The sequence below is a fragment of the Vulpes vulpes genome, chromosome 3, assembly GCF_048418805.1.
Source record: "Vulpes vulpes isolate BD-2025 chromosome 3, VulVul3, whole genome shotgun sequence".
In the NCBI taxonomy this organism is placed as follows: domain Eukaryota; kingdom Metazoa; phylum Chordata; class Mammalia; order Carnivora; family Canidae; genus Vulpes; species Vulpes vulpes.
In genome coordinates, this window is record NC_132782.1 from 101,376,519 (window position 1) to 101,396,320 (window position 19,802).

At 41.1% G+C, this 19,802-nt stretch overlaps 1 long non-coding RNA gene across 1 annotated transcript in view; it reads left to right on the plus strand.

The window, feature by feature from the left end:
• The window catches only part of LOC112923245 (uncharacterized), a 154,418-nt gene that overhangs the window by 72,779 nt on the left and 61,837 nt on the right, over positions 1-19,802 (plus strand). The window contains exon 2 of the long non-coding RNA XR_003235646.2: positions 16,471-16,522. This is a non-coding gene — a long non-coding RNA (uncharacterized lncRNA). The remainder of the gene's footprint in view (positions 1-16,470; positions 16,523-19,802) is intronic.

Genomic DNA, 19,802 nt, shown 5'->3' on the forward strand with positions numbered 1-19,802 from the left:
CATGTGCTAGCGTTCCCTGTGGGATCAGAATAAAGCTACTAGGCTTCTGATGAATCCATATCCACCCACCCTCTTCTGCTTTCCTGTTTTTCTTCTCTCACTCCCTTTCTTCTGAGAACACCCCCGTAATAAAATCAGGGTTTTAAGATGCCTGTTTGAGGCTTTGATTCTTGGGGACCTGATCTAGGACAAGCTCCCACTGTGACTATGCCCTGGAGATGGACGTTAAGCAAGATGGTCAAAGCCTCCACCCTACTGCAGCTCAGTACCTTCTAGGGAGTGTGATTTTTCCATACCTTAGTCTCTGTAATTTTGAGAAGTCTCTGAAGCCCAAAAGGACCAAGTCACAGCAGCTCAAGGATGCTTTTAGTTCCCTCTAGAATCTGTCAGCTTCCCTTCCTCATAGCTGCTTCTAGACAAGAGTACTGCCTCCTACTTTCAGGCGGGTTGCTGCTCCTATATATAGAAATTCTGGTTCCTCCACTGGGTTTTTGGAACCATTGATGGATAGACTATTGGATTTCATTTTGTTGTATTCCACCTAGGTGTTTGTTGAATGAATGAATGATAGTATGGTTCACAGCAGCACTACCAATAAAGCCCGACATATCTAGCCCTTGCTATGTGCCAGATACTGAGATAAGCACTTCAGTGCTTCCTCTTTTAGAGAAGGAGATAGAGTCTTGAAATAGGGTCTTTTCTTGGTATTTCTTGAAGTACCAAGAAATACCAAATATGAGAACAATCTGAAAAACTACATAAGAGGCACCTGGGTGGCTTCATTGGTTAAGTGTCTGCCTTTGGCTCAGGCCATGGTCCTGGGGTCCTGAGATCGAGCCCACTTCAGGCTCTTTGCTCAGCTGGGGATCTGCTTCTCTCTCTCTCTCAGCCCCTCCCCCTGCTCATGTGTGCTCTCTTTCTCTCAAATATTTAAAAGCTTTAAAGAAACTGTGTAAAACACATATATACAGGGTAAAATGTTGAAGGAGTAGGCTTTGGGCGGACAGATTAAGTCACAGCATTGACTTTTCCCAAGAACATTGCTGGAAGGAATTTTTGTTTAAATGTTTTTCTCTAATATGTTCCTTTGTTCATTTCATCTGTGGACAACTCCTTTAACCCATTGTTCAAAGTCACAGATGTTGTTTTTGAACCTTTAAACCAAACACTTGTAGATGATTCCCCCTCAGGATGGAAAAAAGGAAGCAAGCAAGAAAAAAGAAAATCATGACCACCTGCTGGTAGTTTTTTTTTAAAAGATTTTATTTATTTATCTGAGAGAGAGAGAGCGAGAGAGCAAGTGAACTCAGGGTGAGAGGCAGAGAGAGAGAGAGAATCCCAAGCAGGCTCCTTGCTGCACATAGAGTTGTATGTGGCTCTTGATCCCATGACCCCTGAGATCATGACCTGAGCCAAAACTGAGTCAGGCCCTCAGTTGGCTGCGCCACCCAGGGGCCTCTGCTAGCAGATTTTTTTTTTATCATGGATCTGTCCTATTGATTGGGTTTTTGTGAAGGGAAAATACTACCAATAGTTGATTATTTGTTTGGTCATGAAACTTTGATAGAACTTCAGTATAAGGCACTATAGACCTGTAGATACACCAGAATCCCTGATTGCATGATCTATGGTTTTATTTATTCTTGCTACAGGACCGGAGAATATTAGTTTGGTTTAGTGATTTTTTTTTCATGCTGATTCTGGAATCAAAGACATTTGGTGGGATTCGTAGCTCTACCATTTACTCTGTGAATTAGGACAAGCAATGAATCTTTTTGAGATCAGCATCTTCATCTCTAAAATGGAGACAACAATACCTATCACCCACAATCACTGTGAAGATTGAGATAATGCACATAAAGCACTTAACACAATACAATCAATATAATAAGTGCTCAATAAAAGGTAGCTTCTCATATTCATACATCTTCTTCTTACAAGGGTTTGAGGCTTGTCAGAATGGAATGAAGTGGGGTTCCATCATGAGCCCAACATCTTTGTGTGTGTGTGTGTTATCAGTTGTTTCTTTCTTTCTTTCTTTCTTTCTTTCTTTCTTTCTTTCTTTCTTTCTTTCTTCTTTCTTTCTTTTTTAAAGACTTATTCATTCATTTTAGAAAGAGCATGAATGTGCTCAAGCTGGGGGAGGGGCAGAGGGAGAGAGAGAATCTTAAACAGGCTCCATATGCAGTGCGGAGCCTCATGACCCTGAGGTCATGACCTGAGCCAAAATTAGGGGTCCGATGCTCAACCTGCTGAGCCACCAAGACACCCCAGTTTATCAGTTTCTTAGTGGTCATGTCCATTGCCTGGTCTCTGTTACATAGTGATGGAACTCCTCAATGTGAGCCTTAATTTCCCCACTTTGAATATATAAGGAAGAAGGCTTACTTTTGGTGAAAAGATGAATCTAACTTCTGAAAGAAGTGCAGTTCGGCTGTATTCCTAAATTCAGATGTCACCTGGCACAGCCCAGTAAATCTTATGTAGCCAGAAACCTAGAAGGAGATGATGTTTGTTTAAGTTAGAAAGAGGTCAAAACAGAAGAAGTGATTTCACATATGAGGCAGGACGTGCATGGGATTTTTGCTCAAACTGGTTGTATAAGCTGAAAATGTAAATATAAATAAAACCATTTAGGTAAGCCAAAAAATGATAGATTTTTAAAAAGAATTATTTATAAATTTGAGATTTGAGTGGGAACCTGATCCCATTGTTTTGTTTTCCCCAATGAAACCATCCATTCTGTGATGATGGGAGTATTTTCTATACTTCTTCTCCCCATTCCCTTCCCCTTCAGCTACTCTTTTTGTTTCCTAGAGTTTAATGTCTCTTACAGTTTGCCTCCCTATTTTCATCTTATTTTATTTTTCCTTCTCTTCCCCTGTGTTCATCTGTTTTATTTCTTAAATTTCATGTATGAGTGAAATAATATGGTATTTGTTTTTCTCTGACTGACTTATTTCACTTAGCATAACACCCTCTAGCTCCATCCACATAGTCACAAATGGTAGGATTTCATTCTTTTTGGTGGTTGAGTAATATTCCATTGTATATATATTCCATATCTTCTTTACCCATTCATCTGTCAATGGACATCTGGGCTCTTTCCATAGTTTGGCTATTGTGGACATTGCTGCTATAAACATTGGGGTGCATGTACCCCTTCAAATCACTATGTTTATATTCTTTGGGTAAATACCTAGTAGTACAATTGCTGGGTTGTAGGATAGCTCTATTTTTAACTTTTTGAGGAACCTCCATACTGTTGTCCAGAGTGGATACACCAGCTTGCATTTCTACCAACAGTGTAAGGGGGCTCCCTTTTCTCCCCATCCTCACTAATACTTGTTGTTTCCTGACTTGGTCATTTTATCCATTCTATCTGGTCTACTCTCCTATAGCTTTTCTAATATTTGAAGTTTGGACATTACAACTGCTCAGTGAATCTCAAGATATTTTTAAGAGTAGGATTAGGTGTAACTAAAGTAGTGACAATAGCTTTTTTTTTGCATAGTGCTTTACAGTTTACAGGACACTTCCAAATACACAGTCATCATGACAACCCTGATCTGCAGGTGCAAATACAGTAACTATTTGTATTGCTGTCTTATCAGGGCTCTTTTGGTTGCAAGTAACAGAAACCCATCAAAGTAGGTTAAGAACCAAAGGCAGATTTATTGTAAGAAAATGTGGATGTCTGGGGCACCTGGGTGGCTCAGTTGGTTGATAATCCAATTCTTGATTTTGGCTCAGGCCATGATCTCAGGGTCGTGTTTGGCTCAAGCCCTGTGTTGGGCTCTGTGCTTAGCGATGTATCTGCTTAAAGATTCTCTCTCTGCTTCTGCCCCTCCCTCCACTGTGCTCACATTCTCTCTCTCTTTCAAATAAATAAATCTTAAAAAAAAGAAGAAGAAAATGTGGATGTCTAATGGAACTCACAGGCAAAAAGTGCCACTGGGGCTCAGATAGGTGGGCAAGGACCAAGGCAGCCCCTCCCCATTTCTCTTGCTCTGGGGCAACATGTTTACTGTCTCTGCTTCCCATTTGGCACAGCTACTTGATTCTCTCTCAGTAATGTTTTGGCTAAAGATGCTCAACTGAATGGAGGTTCAGATTGCTCTGATTTAAAGGCCAACAGAGATGTCTACTGTTTTCTGAATTTCATTTCCCAAATCCCAGGAATTGGCTCAGTTGAGATCACGTGTCCATACGTGGTCTGCCTGGTGGGTTGGGCTCACTTTAGTTTTGGAAGGCTTTCCTGAGAGCAGAGGCATGTGAAATGGGAAGACCTTTCCAAATAATGGAAAAGGCAACCGAGACTTAGTGAGGCAGAGTGGTATCCCTCCCCCCGGGCTCCAGGCTTGCACAGCTGACTGCCTACTTGGCATCTCCGCTTGGAGGTCCTCAGGCACCTCCAGCTAAGGTGTTAGGAGAGAGCTCCTTTTTCTCTTCTCCAAACCCATTCATCTACCATTCCTTTCCATACTGGCGAGTGACACCCTCCAGCCGCCCACTTTCTGGAGGGAGAATCCTAGTGTTCATACCAATTCCTCACTGTTCAGCTCATCTCTAAGACCCATCATTTCAATCTCCAAATATACTTGAAATTTGCCCATTTCTCTTCATCCTTATTGTCTCGGTGCTGGTCTGAGTCGCTGTATTAGTTTTCTATTACTGCCTAATGAATCACCCACAAACTTAGCAGCTTGAAACAACACAGAGCTTTCATGGGTCCAGAGTGTGGGTGCAGCTTAGCTAGGTCATCTGGTCAAGGTCTCGTACAGGCTATGGTAGAGGTGTTTGCTGGGGCCACAGTCATCTCAAGGAAGAAAGCGGGGAGGATCCCCTTCTAAGCTCACATGATTGTTGGCAGGATTCAGTTCCTTCAGAGTTGTTGGGCTGAGGGCCTGCTAGCAGGCTATTGGCCAGAGGCTGCCCCCCACTCCTCAGTTAGATGGCTCTCTCCACAGGACAGCTGGTATATGGCAGCTTGTTTCATCAAAGCAATCGTGTGAGGGGAGAGACAGAGAGAGAATGAATAACATTGAGCCTTAGATCAGCCCCACCCACAGATTTAGAAGGACTAATACTTTCTCAGTCTTGCTTGGGTTGATTTGAGCTGGGCTTATGTGACTTACAACCAAGTGCCCCTCCCCCAGTGCTTCCTATTTTTTTAAAGTAAAATCTAAAATCCTCACATTGGCATACAGGAACCCACATGAGCTGGCCTCTTTATTCAGTGACTGCATCTCCTGTCTCTCTGCTCCTGCCATGCTACTCTCCTTGTTATTCCTTAAGCGTGCCGCTCCTTATTCCATACCTGATCCAATCAGACTTTTTTGGGGGATGCTAGTCACTGATATTTTTTAAAAGGTAGCCATTGGGGATGCCTGGGTAGCTCAGTGGTTGAGGTCTTCCTTTGGCTCAGGGTATGACAGGATTGGGTCCCTCATTGGCTTCCTTGGGGGAGGGGGGCTGCCTCTCCCTCTGCCTATGCCTTTGCCTCTCTCTCTGTGTTTCTCATGAATAAATAAATAAACAAATAAATCTTAAAAAAATAAAATAAAAGGTAGCCATTGATTCTCATGTGCACCCCAGGCTGAGAATCACCCCTTCAGATTAATAAAGAAGACTACTGAATATTAGGACAGATACTATGAGGAATTTCATAAAGTTTATATATAATTTTGTTATCAGCATAGAATTCACTTTCTAATTTTATTTATAAAATAGGAAATCACTTCCCTATACAATTTAAAAAGTTTGTTTTAAGAGTCCCTAGGACTGTTAACTTCCTATAACCCTGAGATTTAAAAAAAAAAAATGTGTTACAAGAAGCTATATATGTTCCAATGTTTGTTATAGAAAGTCCTCCTAGGGTCATCAATTAAATTTGTCACAGGAGGGGTTGATTTTGTGCTTTAAACTTGTAATAATCAAACTACCTTTCAACTCTACCAGTTAGGATGTGGAGTCTTTTCTATTTGGCATTCAAATTAATTCTCCTTTACAAAAATGTTATTTCACAAATAACTAAGTGACTCTAATGGATTACCTCTAAAATATGATGCAAAATCTTGATTTTTCTAGGAATCAATAATTTTAAAGAAACCCTGCCCCCTATTCACTCTTACCAGAAAGAATCAGTCTTGATTTTTTTGTGAGGGCGTGCACATGTGTGTGAGAGTGGTGAGAGAGAGAGGCAGAGGCAGAGGCAGAGACAAATCTTAAGCAGGCTCCAGGGCCAGCACAGAGCCTGAGGTGGGGCTTGATCTCATGACCTGAGCTGAAATCGAGTTGGATGCCTAACCAACTGAGCCACTCAGGTGCCTCAACCTTTTTTTTAAGATTTTAAAATAATCTCTACCATGGGCTTGAACTAACAACCCCAATATCAAGTGTCATGTGTTCTACCAATCGAGCCAGCTAGCTGCCCTCAGACTTGATTTTTTTTTTTTTTTAGGTAGACTCCATGCCCAGCATGGAGCCTGATACGAGGCTTGAACTCATGACCCTGAGATCAAGACCTGAACTGAGATCAAGAGTCGGATGCTTAACTGACTAGGCCACCCAGGGACCCGTCAGTCTTGATATTTGATCGCTTTTTAATTTCTGGTTGAAGTTTTTTAGGAAGCCAAGTTCTTCTTTGTGACCTGGGTTTCTGTGAGGTGTCCCCAATTCCTTTTATAAAATCCTTAGTTTGCTTTATGCCCCCTTGTGTGCATTTCTGTACCAATCTCTGACAAAGGCAATCATTAATCCTGACAGCAGCCCTGCAAAATAAGTCTTCTTATTCCCATTTCGCAGATGTGTGAATTAAGCTCCAGAAGGATCAAGAACTTTTCCCAAATCTGCACCATTAGGAATTGGTAATCCCTAGCTGACTACCCAGATCTACTTGATGCCAGTGCTTAAGAATTTACACTCTCCCAGAAGCCCCTAATATGGCACATTCCTTTTTAAAATGGTATTCACAAGACTTTTGAACTCTCACCATTATCTAATTCCAGGGTATTTTCATCACCCCAAAAGAAACCCTTTACCTGGCCTCTTTATTCAGTGACTGCAGTCACTCCTCATTTGCCCCTGTTCCCACCCTCCACTGACCACTAATCTACTTCCTATCTTTATGGATTTTCCCGCTCTGGATGTTTCATATAATTGAAATCACACAATGTGTGGCCTTTTGTGTTCGGCTTTTTTCATTAAACAAATATTTCCATGTTCATCCATGTTGTAGTGTGCATCAGGCCTTCATTCCTTTTTATGGCCGAATAATATTCTACTGTATGGCTGCACTACAACTTGGTTTTCTGTTCATTGGTTGATGGACATTTGGATTATTTTCACCTTTTGGCTATTGTGAAATATGTCATTTGCTTAAAATTTTTCCACAGGAGTCTTGTTTTTCAAATGAGATGGAAGGGCACATCCTATTTTATATACTTTATTTATTTATTTTTTAAGATTTTATTATTTATTTATCTGAGAGAGAAAGCATGAGGAGGGGGAGGGGCAGAGAGAGAGGAAGAAGCAGAATCCCCATGGAGCAGGGAGCCCAGTGCAGGGCTCGATCCCAGGACCCTGAGATTATGACTTGAGCCGAAGGCAGATGCTTAACCAACTGAGCCACTGAGGTGCCCCTCATACACTTAAAAAAATTATTTTATGGAGGCTCTTCCAGTTATTATTTCTATGTAACAAATCACATCAATATTTAATGGCATAAGCAATAATTTTATTATTCTCATGGATCTTACAGGTCAAGAATTCAGACAGGGTACAGAGGGGATGGCTTACTTCTGTTTCATGATGCCCGGGGACTAGCTGGAAAAACCCAGAAGTTGAGGTTGATTTTGACAGCTAGGGTTTGGAGTCATCTGGAGGCATCTTTTGTCACATGTTTGTGTTTCGTGCTGACTGTTAGCTGGGACCTCAGACAGCCAGTTCTGTAAAACATCTACATGTGACCTTTCCACATGGTCTCTCCACACGGGCTAGTTGGACTTCCTCACAACATGGTGGCTGAGGTGCAAGAGTGAGCATCCCCAAGAGAGCAAGGAGTAAGGGGATATAGTTTATATGCTCTATCCCTGCAAGTCAAATAGCATCTTTTCTGCTATAGTCTGTTGATTGGGGCAGTTGCTACGGTCTGAGGGAGTGTGATCATAGACTCTATCATTCAACATGGAGAATATCAAGATCATGTTATAAGAACAAGTGGCATGGGAGCTATTTTCATGGCCATCTTTGGGGAAAAAGTGGTCTACAGCAGAGCTTGCACTGGGTTCTGTCCATGACAGGTATTCAGTAGATCATTATTGAATTGACTGAATTTTTGCTCATCAATTTATGGTTGGTAGGTCTATCTTGTTCTACTTCCTCCCTCGGAAGTAACCCTTTCCTGGCCATGATTCTAAAGTTCTGTTTTCTTTTATTTTTTAGAGATTTTATTTATTTACTTATGAGAGACACATAGAGACATAGGCAGAGGGAGAAGGAGGCTCCCCACAGGGAGTCCGATACAGGACTGAATCCCAGGACCCTGGGATCATGACCTGAGCCAAAGGCAGACGCTCAACCACTGAGCCACCCAGGTGCCCCTGAAGCTCTGTTTTCTTAACCCTAGCTTAGAAGCATTTTCTGTGATTTCCTAGCTGTGTGGTCGTAGGCAAGTCACTTTACTTCTCTGGGCCTCAGTTGTCTCACTCATAAAATAGGGGAATGTGTGCATTCCCACTTCACAAAATTATTTGAGGGAATTCAATAGGCTAAGGCATAAAGAGTGCTTATAACAGAGCCTGGCTGGGGAAAAGTTCAGTAAGTGATGGGTATTTTACTGCTGTTGTGATTATCCAAATATAATCCCCATTTTCTTAGGCTTTCCAGGATCCATCCAGTCTGAACCTTAAGGATTAGGGCCAAATCCTACTTGAGAAGAAATGGCAGAAATCGCAACCCCTCTGCTTTTCTTATTTTCTGTTTCTTTCCACTTCTCTTATTAAGATTCCCGTCCTGCAGATTACTCCCTGTTTACCTGCAGAGAACTCTGGACAAGCCATGATGGGTGCTACCGACCTAAAATAATAATAATAATAAAAACAATAAAGCCCCCATCTCAGGGAAGTTTCTATAGTCCCAAAGTCAAAACTTGCGATCTTGCCTGGCACTAGAATTATCCTCAATTAGAATCCCCAGCCTCCCTCCTGCTGTTGCTTGTTGCTGTAATTATTCTGTCATCATTAATTCAATGAAGCCTATTAACCCACATCAGATAGTGTATTTATCGACAATGCATGTTACCTGCTCCTCCAGACAAGACAGCTGTCACACTTCAAGCCTGCTGTCTCTTTGTCTTTCCGTTGAGGTACAGTGTTGTCAGCTCCATAAGTATATATATATATATATATACATATATTAGAATCCTCGTGAATGTTCCTGTAATATCCCAAAAACCAGGTGGCTAGCTGGCCTGGCAAGGCTCCCCATGTAAGGAGGCAGTAAGGTGTAAGGTGGGATCCCTGGGTGGCTCAGTGGTTTAGCGCCTGTCTTTGGCCCGGGGCGCGGTCCTGGAGTCCCGGGATCGAGTCCCACGTCGGGTTCCTCGCATGGAGCCTGCTTCTCCCTCTGCCTGTGTCTCTGCCTCTCTCTCTCTCTCTCTCTGTCTATCATAAATAAATAAATAAATCTTAAAAAAAAAAGGAGGCAGTAAGGTGCTCCCTTCTGCGTCCCTGGGGAAACCTTTCCCCACTCTGGTTTCTCTCTTTCTTCTCCATCCTTCCTTCTTTCCAGAGGCCGAGAGCTTGGGCTCTGGAACCAGACTGCCTGTGTTTGAATCCTGGCTGCTTTGCCTGTGACTGTGGGGAGGTGGCTCAGTCTCCTCAAGCCCCTGATTCCTCGTCTGTAAAATGCTGGTAATAATGGTGCCCATTGGTTGTGAGGGTTACAGGTGCATGAAGCCCTCAGAAGACTGTGTGGCTCATAGTTGATGCACCCCAACCGTTGCTGTTGTTATTCTTTCTTTGTTCTTCCCTCCTGCCACATCTCAGGCTGCTATTAAAAATTGTAACAGACTGGGTGGTTTATTTTATTTTATAAAAAGATTTTTTATTTATTAGAGACAGAGAGAGGGAGAGAGAAACAGGCAGAAGCAGAAGCCTGGGAGAAGCAGGCTCCATGCAGGGAGCCTGACATGGGACTTGATCCCGGGTCTCCAGGATCAGGCCCTGGGTGGAAGGTGGCTTAGCTAAACCGCTAAGCCACTGGGGCTGCCCAGACTGGGTGGTTTAAACAACAGATCTTTATTTCTCACAGTCTTGGAGGCTGGAAGTCCAAGATCATGGTGCCAGCAGGGTCAGGTTCTTGCGAGGGCCATCTTGCAGGTTGCAGACTGCTGTTTTTTATCTTATGTCCTCGCATAGTGAAAAGAGAGCTAGCTAGCCCTCTGAGGTCTCTCTTATAAAAGCTCTAATCCCATTCATGGGAACTCCACCCTCATGACTGAATCACCCCAAAGACCCTACCTCCTAATATCATCATGGGGGTTAGGATTTCAACATAGGAATTTTGAGGGGACCCATTCAGTTGATAACACCTTCCTTCCAAAGGAGGGAAGCCTGTTTTAAACATGTCTTATGTGGCATGTGCTCACCTCGGGCTGGGATGAACTAGTCCCTTTTGGCACCTCCACTGAGGGAGACAGATATTAAATAATTGCTAATAGACACAACTTGTGATAAATGCCACAGGGTACTATGAATGGGTATAACAGACATAGCTCACTTTCTGTGGAGGAGCTGGGCTAATCAGGGAAGACTTCCTGGAAGAAATAACATCTGAACAGAGTTCTTTTTAAAAAAAATTATTTATGTATTCATGAGAGACACACATAGAGAGGCAGAGACATAGGCAGGGGGAGAAGCAGACTCCCTGTGGGGAGCCTGATGTGGGACTCGATCCCAGGACCCCAGGATCACGCCCTGAGCCGAAGGCTCAACCACTGAGGTACCCAGGCATCCCACTATGTAGTTTATTTAAACAGCCTCCTACTGATGGATGTTTGGGCTGTTTCCACCTTTTTATTATTAAAAACAAGCTGTGGTGATAATCTGATACCTGTGTGCTATGCTCATGTGCAAAAAAATCTGTGGGATAAATTCCTGAAAATGGAAGAGTTGGGCCAAACGATACCTTTTTTTATAGATATTGTTAAAATGTTCTCTGTGGAGGCGGTACCAATTTACACCCCATCTCCAGCAATGTCTGAAAGTGTTTATTTCCCTACAGTTGCATGGACAGCTGTGGATTATCAGGTTCTTTTTAATTTGCCCATCTGATAGGTGAAAATTGATATCTCAGCATAGTTTTAATTTGCATTTCTCTTATTATGAGTAACAGAGCATTTTTTCATTTGTTTTAGAAGCCCTTGTATTTATTTTCTTACAAACTGTCCTTATCTTTCGCCCATTTTTTCTATTGGTCTGCTCTTTCTTTTATTAATTTTATATATTAGAGAAATTAGCCCTTTTCTCTGCTAAGCTTAACAAACATTATTTACAGAGTTCTCATTTATATTTTGACTTTGCTTATAGTGGTTTTGAGTCTGAAAACTTTTTTTTTAAGCTTCATGTAATCAGATGTATATTTTTTTTATGGTTCCTGGATTTGTGACATACACACAAAAGGATAATCTTCCTCATTCCAAGATCATAAGATGACTCCATTCTTTAAAACATACCTTTAGGAAAGATGATTCCAGAAGGTGTCTTAATTATGTTTCCCAGTGTTTACCACCCACCATGGTGGGAATGCTTCCCTTATATCCAAATGAAACCTCAAAAGTTGTAGCTTGTTCACTGGTGATAGTCTTTTACCTCATTAGCAAATATATCCTGAGCGCCTTCTATATTGCCAGTGTGGAACTAAGAAGCCCTTAAGCTACAAGGATTGATAAAGAAGCCCATAAAAATAACTAAAATCATACCACCTAGAAATAACCAGCATAAACATTTAGTATTTATCAATAAAGATTTTTTGAAGTCTATTGTATTGTATTAGGATCCTCCAGAGACGCAGAACCAATGGGGTTATATAAAAAGAGATTTATTATAGCAATTGGAGCACATAGTTATGGAGGCTGAGAAGTCCTGGGATCTGCTGTCTGTAAGCTGGAGAACTCAGAAAGCCAGTGGTGCGATCCAATTTGAAGCTGAAGGCCTGAGAATCAGGGGCTGATAGTATATGTTCTGGTCTGAATCTGAATGCTCAAGGACCAGAAGCACTGATGTTCATTTTTTTTTAAGTGATTGATTGATTGATTGGTTGGTTGATTGATTGATTTGACAGAGAGAGCACAAGCAGGGGGAGCAGCAGGGAGAGGGAGAAGCAGGCTCCCCACTGAGCAAGGAGCCTGATACGGGGTTTGATCCCAGGACCCTGGGATCATGACCTGAGTCGAGGGCAGATGCTTAACCACCTGAGCCACCCAGGTGCCCCAGAAGCACTGTTATTCAAGGGCAAAAGAAGATAGATGTCCCAGTGCAAGCAGAGAGTGAATTTGTCTTTCCTCCATTTTTTGGTTCTATTCAGGCCTTCAAGGGATGAGATGATGCCCACCTGCCTTGGTGAGGGCATCTTTGACTCCGTCTACTGTTCCAAATACTAATCTCTTCTGGAAACACCTTCACAGACATACTCAAGAAATGACATTTTACCAGCTCTCTGGGCATCCCTTCGCCCAAATTGACACATGCAATTAACCATCACATCTATGTACACATATTTTTCAATAAAAATAAGATTATTGGGGCACTGGGTGGCTCAGTGGTTGAGCATCTGCCTCCGGCTCTGGTCATGATCCCAGGGTCCTGGGATCTAGTCCTGCTTCAGGCTTCCCATGGGGAGCCTGCTTCTCCCTCTGCCTATGTCTCTCATGAATGAATGGATAGAGTCTTTTTTTAAAAAAAGATTATTACAGATATAATATTTTATGACCTGATTTTCAAATACATCTTGGATTTCTTTCTTTGTCGCTAACTAAATCTACACTGTAACATTTAATGGCCATGGCCATGGTTGGCCCACTCCTTACAGTGGGCGAGGATGCTACGTTCCCGTTTCACCATTATAAACAGTGTCGCAAGGGACACTCCAAGAGCTTTATCTTTGCCCTCTTGTCGTGGACGTAGAATTGCTGGGTCATATTGTCTTTCCAGAAAGATTATACTGATTTGTACTCTCACCAATAATGTAAGGCTATTGGGGGCAGGGGCACATACTATGGCTCCAGGGCCAAGTCTGGTAAAACCTGTTTTATTGGAGCAAGACTACTCCCATTCACTTAGGTATCATCTGTGGCTCTTTTGTCTCATAAGGGCAGAATTGAGCAGTTGCCGCAGAGACCGCATGGCCCACAGAGCCTGAAATATTTACCAACTGACCCTTGCCAGACAAGTTTTGCTGACTCCTGCCTTATTTCATTAGAGAAGTTGTGTTACTTTCAGGTGTTCTTGTTCACTCTTCTAAGATTGTACAAGACAATTTTGATGTGGAATGTGGCAAGAATATCAAACATCTTGTTCCAAAACCTCTCCAGGCTTTGAAGCAACACGGATCCGAGTTTTAATCCATCATTTAATGGCTTTGTAACCCCAGTCAAAATTTTAATTTGGCTCAGTCTGTTCATGATAAAATGGGAATGATGATGACAATGCAGCAAGGTTATAAGATGTAAGGCACACAGCCCAGTTGGCTTCTGTGCATGTCGAGCCAACATTAGTTCATTTTCCCCTTCCCAAAGATGTCTGCTTCTAGCAAAGAGGAGAAAGAAATTACCAGGGGAGTTGGGATTGGGTTGGTAATAGCTGGTTTCTGCTGTTGCTTCTCATTCTCAGTCCCAAAGTATGGAGAGCTCAATTTTTTTTTTTTTTTTTTTTTTGCCCTGAGTAACTTCCAAACATTTAAAGCCAAAAAATCTCTTAAGTCATAGGAATAGTGTCAAGGCTAAGAAAAGACTGTTTTTTTTCTGTTGCTTTTAAGCTTTTTACGGTTGCCCCAGGTGGTGCAGTTGGTTGGGCATTAGACTCTTGATTTTGGCCCAAGTCATGATCTCAGGGTAGTAATATCAAGCTTTGTGTCTGGTTCCTTGGTTAGTGGGGAGTCTGCTTGGGATTCCCTCTCTCCCTCTGCCCCTGACCTACCATGTGTGCACATGTGTCCTACCATGTGTCCTACCATGTGGGAGCGTTTGCTCGCTCTCTTTCTCTCTCAATAAATAAATAAGTCTTTTTTAAAAATAAACTTTTTAGGGAAGCAATTTCCACGACTTACTTGGGCTGAACAACCTTTGCTACTGTTTTAAAATTTAGGGAGTATCTTAGATTGATGGGATCAAGGAATAGTGGGTCTGCAGCTATCCTTTACATTAAGAAGTGGTTATACGTGAGGACACGTGGGAGGCCCAGCACTGGCACTGGTATCAGACTAGGCAGGTTTTATAACTTCTGCACTATGGACCTTTAAATCAGATGATTCTTTTCTGTGGGGGTTGTAGGATGTCTAGCAGCATCTCTGGTGTGGGAGATAGAACAATGCTAGCCCCACAAAGATGTCCATGTCTTAACATCATCTGTGGATATGTTGCCTAACATGGCAAAAAAACCCCAAAACAACCCCCCTCAAAACCCCTTGCATATGTGACTTAAATGAAGCATCTTGGGAGATGGGGAGATTATCCTGGATGATCTGGATTGGCCTGGTATTATCACAAAGGTCCTGATAAGAGAGAAGGTAATACAATGATGGAAATAGAGATGGAAGAGAAGGTGCTATGGCTGTGGATTTTGAAGATGGAAGAGGAGCCAAGGAATGTTGGAATGAGCCAAGGAATGTTGGAAGCCTCTAGAAGCTAGAAAATTCAAGGAAACCAATTTCCTGGAGCCTCTGGGAGGAAAGCAGTCTTGCAGAGTTATATTAGTCTTCTGACCCCTGGAACTATAAGATAATAAATTTATGTTATTTTAAACCACTAAGTTTGTGGTTATTTGTTACAGCAAGCAATAGGAAACAAATACTTCTGGCATCCACCAGCTGCCAGTGATACCCATCCCCAAATTGTGATAATAAAAAATGTCCACAGACAGTACTGCTATGCATCCCATGGGGAGCACAGTTGTTTCCAGTTAAGAATTACCGTGTTAGGGAGATTCCAATAGCAGCTGCAAAAATTCACAGAGTTGATGCCCTGGGTATGGCTGGCACACAGTCAGTCAAGTGTGGCTTCAGGTGAGAACACAGTCAGATACATAAGGGAAGCCAGGAGATGTAGACCACTCATGATGTCCATTGTCACTCCTTTCTGTTTTCTCACCCCGGGGGATTCCTGCCTGAACACTCAGAAAGCATGGCTGGGCTGACTGAGAATCCTTATTGAATGTGACAGCTTGCCCTGCTGGGTCCTTGCCTCTTAGCACAAGGATGACAGCTGCTCTTTGTGGCAGCCTCTCCCTGTGGATCAGACTCCTTTGCCTGACTGACCAATTCCCTTCTTGCTGGGCAGGAAAGAACTTCCTTCCATCTGAGCCACAGTAGTGAAGTCTGGGCTGGTTCTAAGCAACAGAAAAGGACACTGATTAATATACGGAAAATCAATCAGTGATTGTCAGGAAAGTAGAGGGTATTGTGGAATGAAGGAAGTTTGCTTAGGAAGGAGAATACCCACATAGCTCTGGGAAACTCAGGAGCAGTTGAAATTCATGGTCTGCCTCTCGAGTTCTTTCATTAATGTGTCTCACCTCCCAGTCTTGGTTTCCAAGTTGCAAATTCCTGAAGGAGAGAATCTTATTGTGTGGGTCTGATACGTTGCCCCTTGAGACCACAGGCAAGGACTTTCCCAAGGTTACATAGTCCTGAGAGCAAAGCTGGGCCACCTCTTCTGACTTTCAGACCTGTTTCTTTTTCATAACCAAGTACTAGAGTCTTTAGGGGGTTTCAGATTGTCCAATTAGAGAGCTAGCCAAGAGCTGGTACACCAAGGAAAATTCTTTGTAAGCCTGCTGATGTGATACCTGAACTGGAAAATATGGACCACACTGGCTGTTTTTTCTACTGTGTATCAGGCGTCTAGATATTTGTAGGTATCTGGAAGTGACATAGGTTCCATAAACATATTTAAAATGAGTTATAAAAGAAATTGAAGATAATTACTGTGAATCACAGTAGAGTGGAGTTTTAAAAACTCATCCACCATTTTCAGCAATTTCTGATCCCTAAATGAAGTTCCCTCAGATCCTTTGGCAATTGCTACGGCCTGCTTGAGCAGATGCCCTTTCCTGGGCCTGCTTTGGGCTATGACTGGATTCTTTTCTCTAGGCCTCTATTCAAATAAACACAACAACCACAACAGGTTTAAATTTTTATAGATTTTTAAAAAAAATTCCAGTTAGTTAACATACAGTATAATATTCATTTCAGGTATACAGTATAGTGATTCAACACTTGGATATGATATCCAGCGCTCATCACGGTGAGTATACTCTTTAATCCCCATCACCTATTTTCATCCATCCCCCCACGAACCTCCTCTCTGGTAGCCATCAGTTTATTCTTTAGAGTTAAGAGTCTGTTTCTTGGTTTGCTTCCCACTTTCTCTCTCCCCCCTTTGCTTGTTTGTTTTATTCTTGAATTCTACATATGAGTGAAATCATATGGTATTTGTCTTTCTCTGACTTATTTTGCTTAGAATACTCACTAGCTGTATCCATGTCATTGCAAATGGCAAAATTTCATTCTTTTTTATGGCTGAATAATGTTCCATTGTGTGTGTGTGTGTGTGTGGGTGTGTGTATCACATCTTCTTTATCCATTCATTAGTCAATGGACACTTGGGCTATTTCCATATAATCTGGTCTTAATCCAACAATAAAAAGTTATTATATAAAAATTTAAAAGCACAGGTATGTGTAGTAAAATTTATAAAATCACCCATGAGCATATTGTGCATAAAAACCTATTCACATTTTGATCTATTCAGTATCCTTCCAGGCTCTTTTTCTTATTATTTGATACTTTATTTAAAAAATTGGGATTATACTACGTTTTATGTTTTATTACTGACTTTATTAATTTAGATAACATAACATCTTCCAACAGGCTTAAATATATGCTGATTATACTTTTTAATAGCTTCAAAGTATTCCATTTCATGATTATGCTTTGATTGATTTAATTTATCCACTATTGAGAGAACTCTTTTTTTTTTCTAAGTTGTTGAAAAGTCTGTGATGTTTATATGGCTGCAGAATTAATCAAACCATGACTTAGTTTCAAAACTTCATGAATTATTATGTTTTCTATTTATTTCATTTTGGATAGTTACATTTTTTTTGTTGTTGTTGTTCTTTCTGATTGGAGGATATTTTGTTGTGACAACCCTCCATGATGTTGAGGAAGGAACATGTAATATCTTTAGGTCCTCCCTGTGCATATGAGCTTCTATCAACCTTCTCTGAAAGGGTTGGCCTGTGGAGTAGAAAACAAGTCAGCTATTTCAACCAAATCACAGTACTTTGACTATTGGTCATTTTCTGTAACCCACAAACAATTCATATGGGGTCCCAGTTTTCTTCATCCAGGTGACAAAATTCTATTGAGCACCAACTATGCGCTCAGCAGTGTGCTTGGCCATAGGGACATGTACAGATCATCTTAGGGCATCTCAGTAGTGAAGTCTTTATTATCATTTTGTCCTCCTGGTGTCAGGTCAATCTTATCTCACTCAAAACCTGGGGCTTTGGAGCAGACAGACACTTCCTTGCATGCCCATGCTAGCTGCATGACATTGGGCAACTATGTAAACACAGTTTACATTTTTTGTGCCCATTTTCATATTATGTTAGTACAGTTCAGTGGGATCATCCATGTAGAACACATAGCATAGAGTAAATGGTTGAAAATGCAATGGCCATCATTATTACCACCATATTCTACAGAAAAGCTTTTTATTTTTATGTATTTTTTTTGAGAGAGAGATAATGCATGTGAATGGAGAGGGAGAAGGAGAGAGAGAATCTTTAGCATGGAGTCTGCCATGGGGCTTGATCCCATGACCCAGAGATCATGACAAAAGCTGAAATCAAGAGATGTGTATCCAACTGAGCCACCCAGGCATCCCATATTTTGCCGAAAAGCTTACAATCAAGTAGAAGAAAATGTATTTCTGGGTCATTTATTTATCCTAAGCAGCTGATGAGCAAGGAACTAATTAGCCTAAAGAACGAGCAGGACGATAGGAGGAGGCCATTGGCTGACTCTCTGGGGTTAATTTAGCCATCACTTTTGCATGGAACCAGTACATTTAGAGTGTGAAAGGAGCCTACTGCTTGTTGATAATTAGTATGGTTTTAATGAGTTATCATCAAGTGTTAATAACAGCTCAAGTGCAACATATCTTTTCACAACTTTCAGAGGATGTTCAAGATGTTTGCTGGGTTCTCACTTCTCGGGCTACTATGTGTGTGTTAGCAGTTGATCTAAGGAGGGCCAAATAGGTTGCTTGTATCTCCTGGATCCTAGGAAAAGAAGCTTTAATGATGGCTACAATATGGCCGCACCCAAGATAAGTAATATCATGGATATTACATGAATTGGGAGAGATGCCAGCCTTTCCTAATGGGAAATGGCATTTCTTTGCCAGTGGGAGACATTTCTTCTTGTTCCAAATAATCTTGACCAAAAAAAAAAAAAAATGGTCTAAAAAAACAAACAAACAAACAAACAAACTGGAAACTAAATTTCTACCAATAGAGTACTACCTAAGTGTATATTAGGACATCCATGCAATAGAACACAATGTAGCCATCAAAAAGAATAAGGTGAATCTATACAGAATGGTGTTTAAGAGATACAAATTGGGAGAAAAACTGCAGAACATTAGCTAGGGTCTGATGCGATGTAAAAGGAGGGAGGAAGGAAGGGGGAAGATAAATAAAGGGAGAAAGAAAGAAGCAAAGAAAGAAAGAAAGAGAAAAAGAAAAGAAGAAAAGCATTTCTTTATAAAATTAGGCTTTCCTTTGCAGATCATAGATTACTCCAGAAATTGAGGACTAAGGTAGATTTTTACTACAGATAAAAAGGGTATGTGTGTATAGGGGTTTTACACAGCAGCACATAGACTACTCCAAATCTTTCCCTATACTTTATTTGGAATTTGAGTGCCTAGAACTGGATTAAATATATTCTGTGGTTTGGCATATGTTATCATCACTGATCTATTCCCAGCCCTCTTATTTATTATAATAGTATAGACACACATCCTTATTGTGATCAGTTCTCCAGAGATATAATTTACAATGATTAAAATGCACCCATTTTTTTAAGGAGGATACGTGATGTGATGAGCACTGAGTGATATATGTTGGCAAACTGAATTTAAATTAAAAAACACATCCATTTGAAGTGTATGGCTCAATGAGATTCAATAATCAGGATGTAGAACATTTCTCTCACCTTCAGAATTCTGTTGCTCCTCCTCCTAGTTAATCATTAATTCCCTCTTGTCCCAGGAAAACTCTGATCTATTTCTATTACAACATATTTTTCTTCCCTAGAGTTTCCTATAAATGCAATAGTACACTACAATATGTATTCCTGTGTTAGGGTTCTTCTCAGAATAATGCTTTGGTCATTCATGTGCATTGTTTGTATCAGTAGTTCTTTTCTGTTTTAAAATTTGGGCTGAGTAGAGTATTCCATTTTATATAAATATACGTTATATACTATATAATATAATATAATATAATATAATA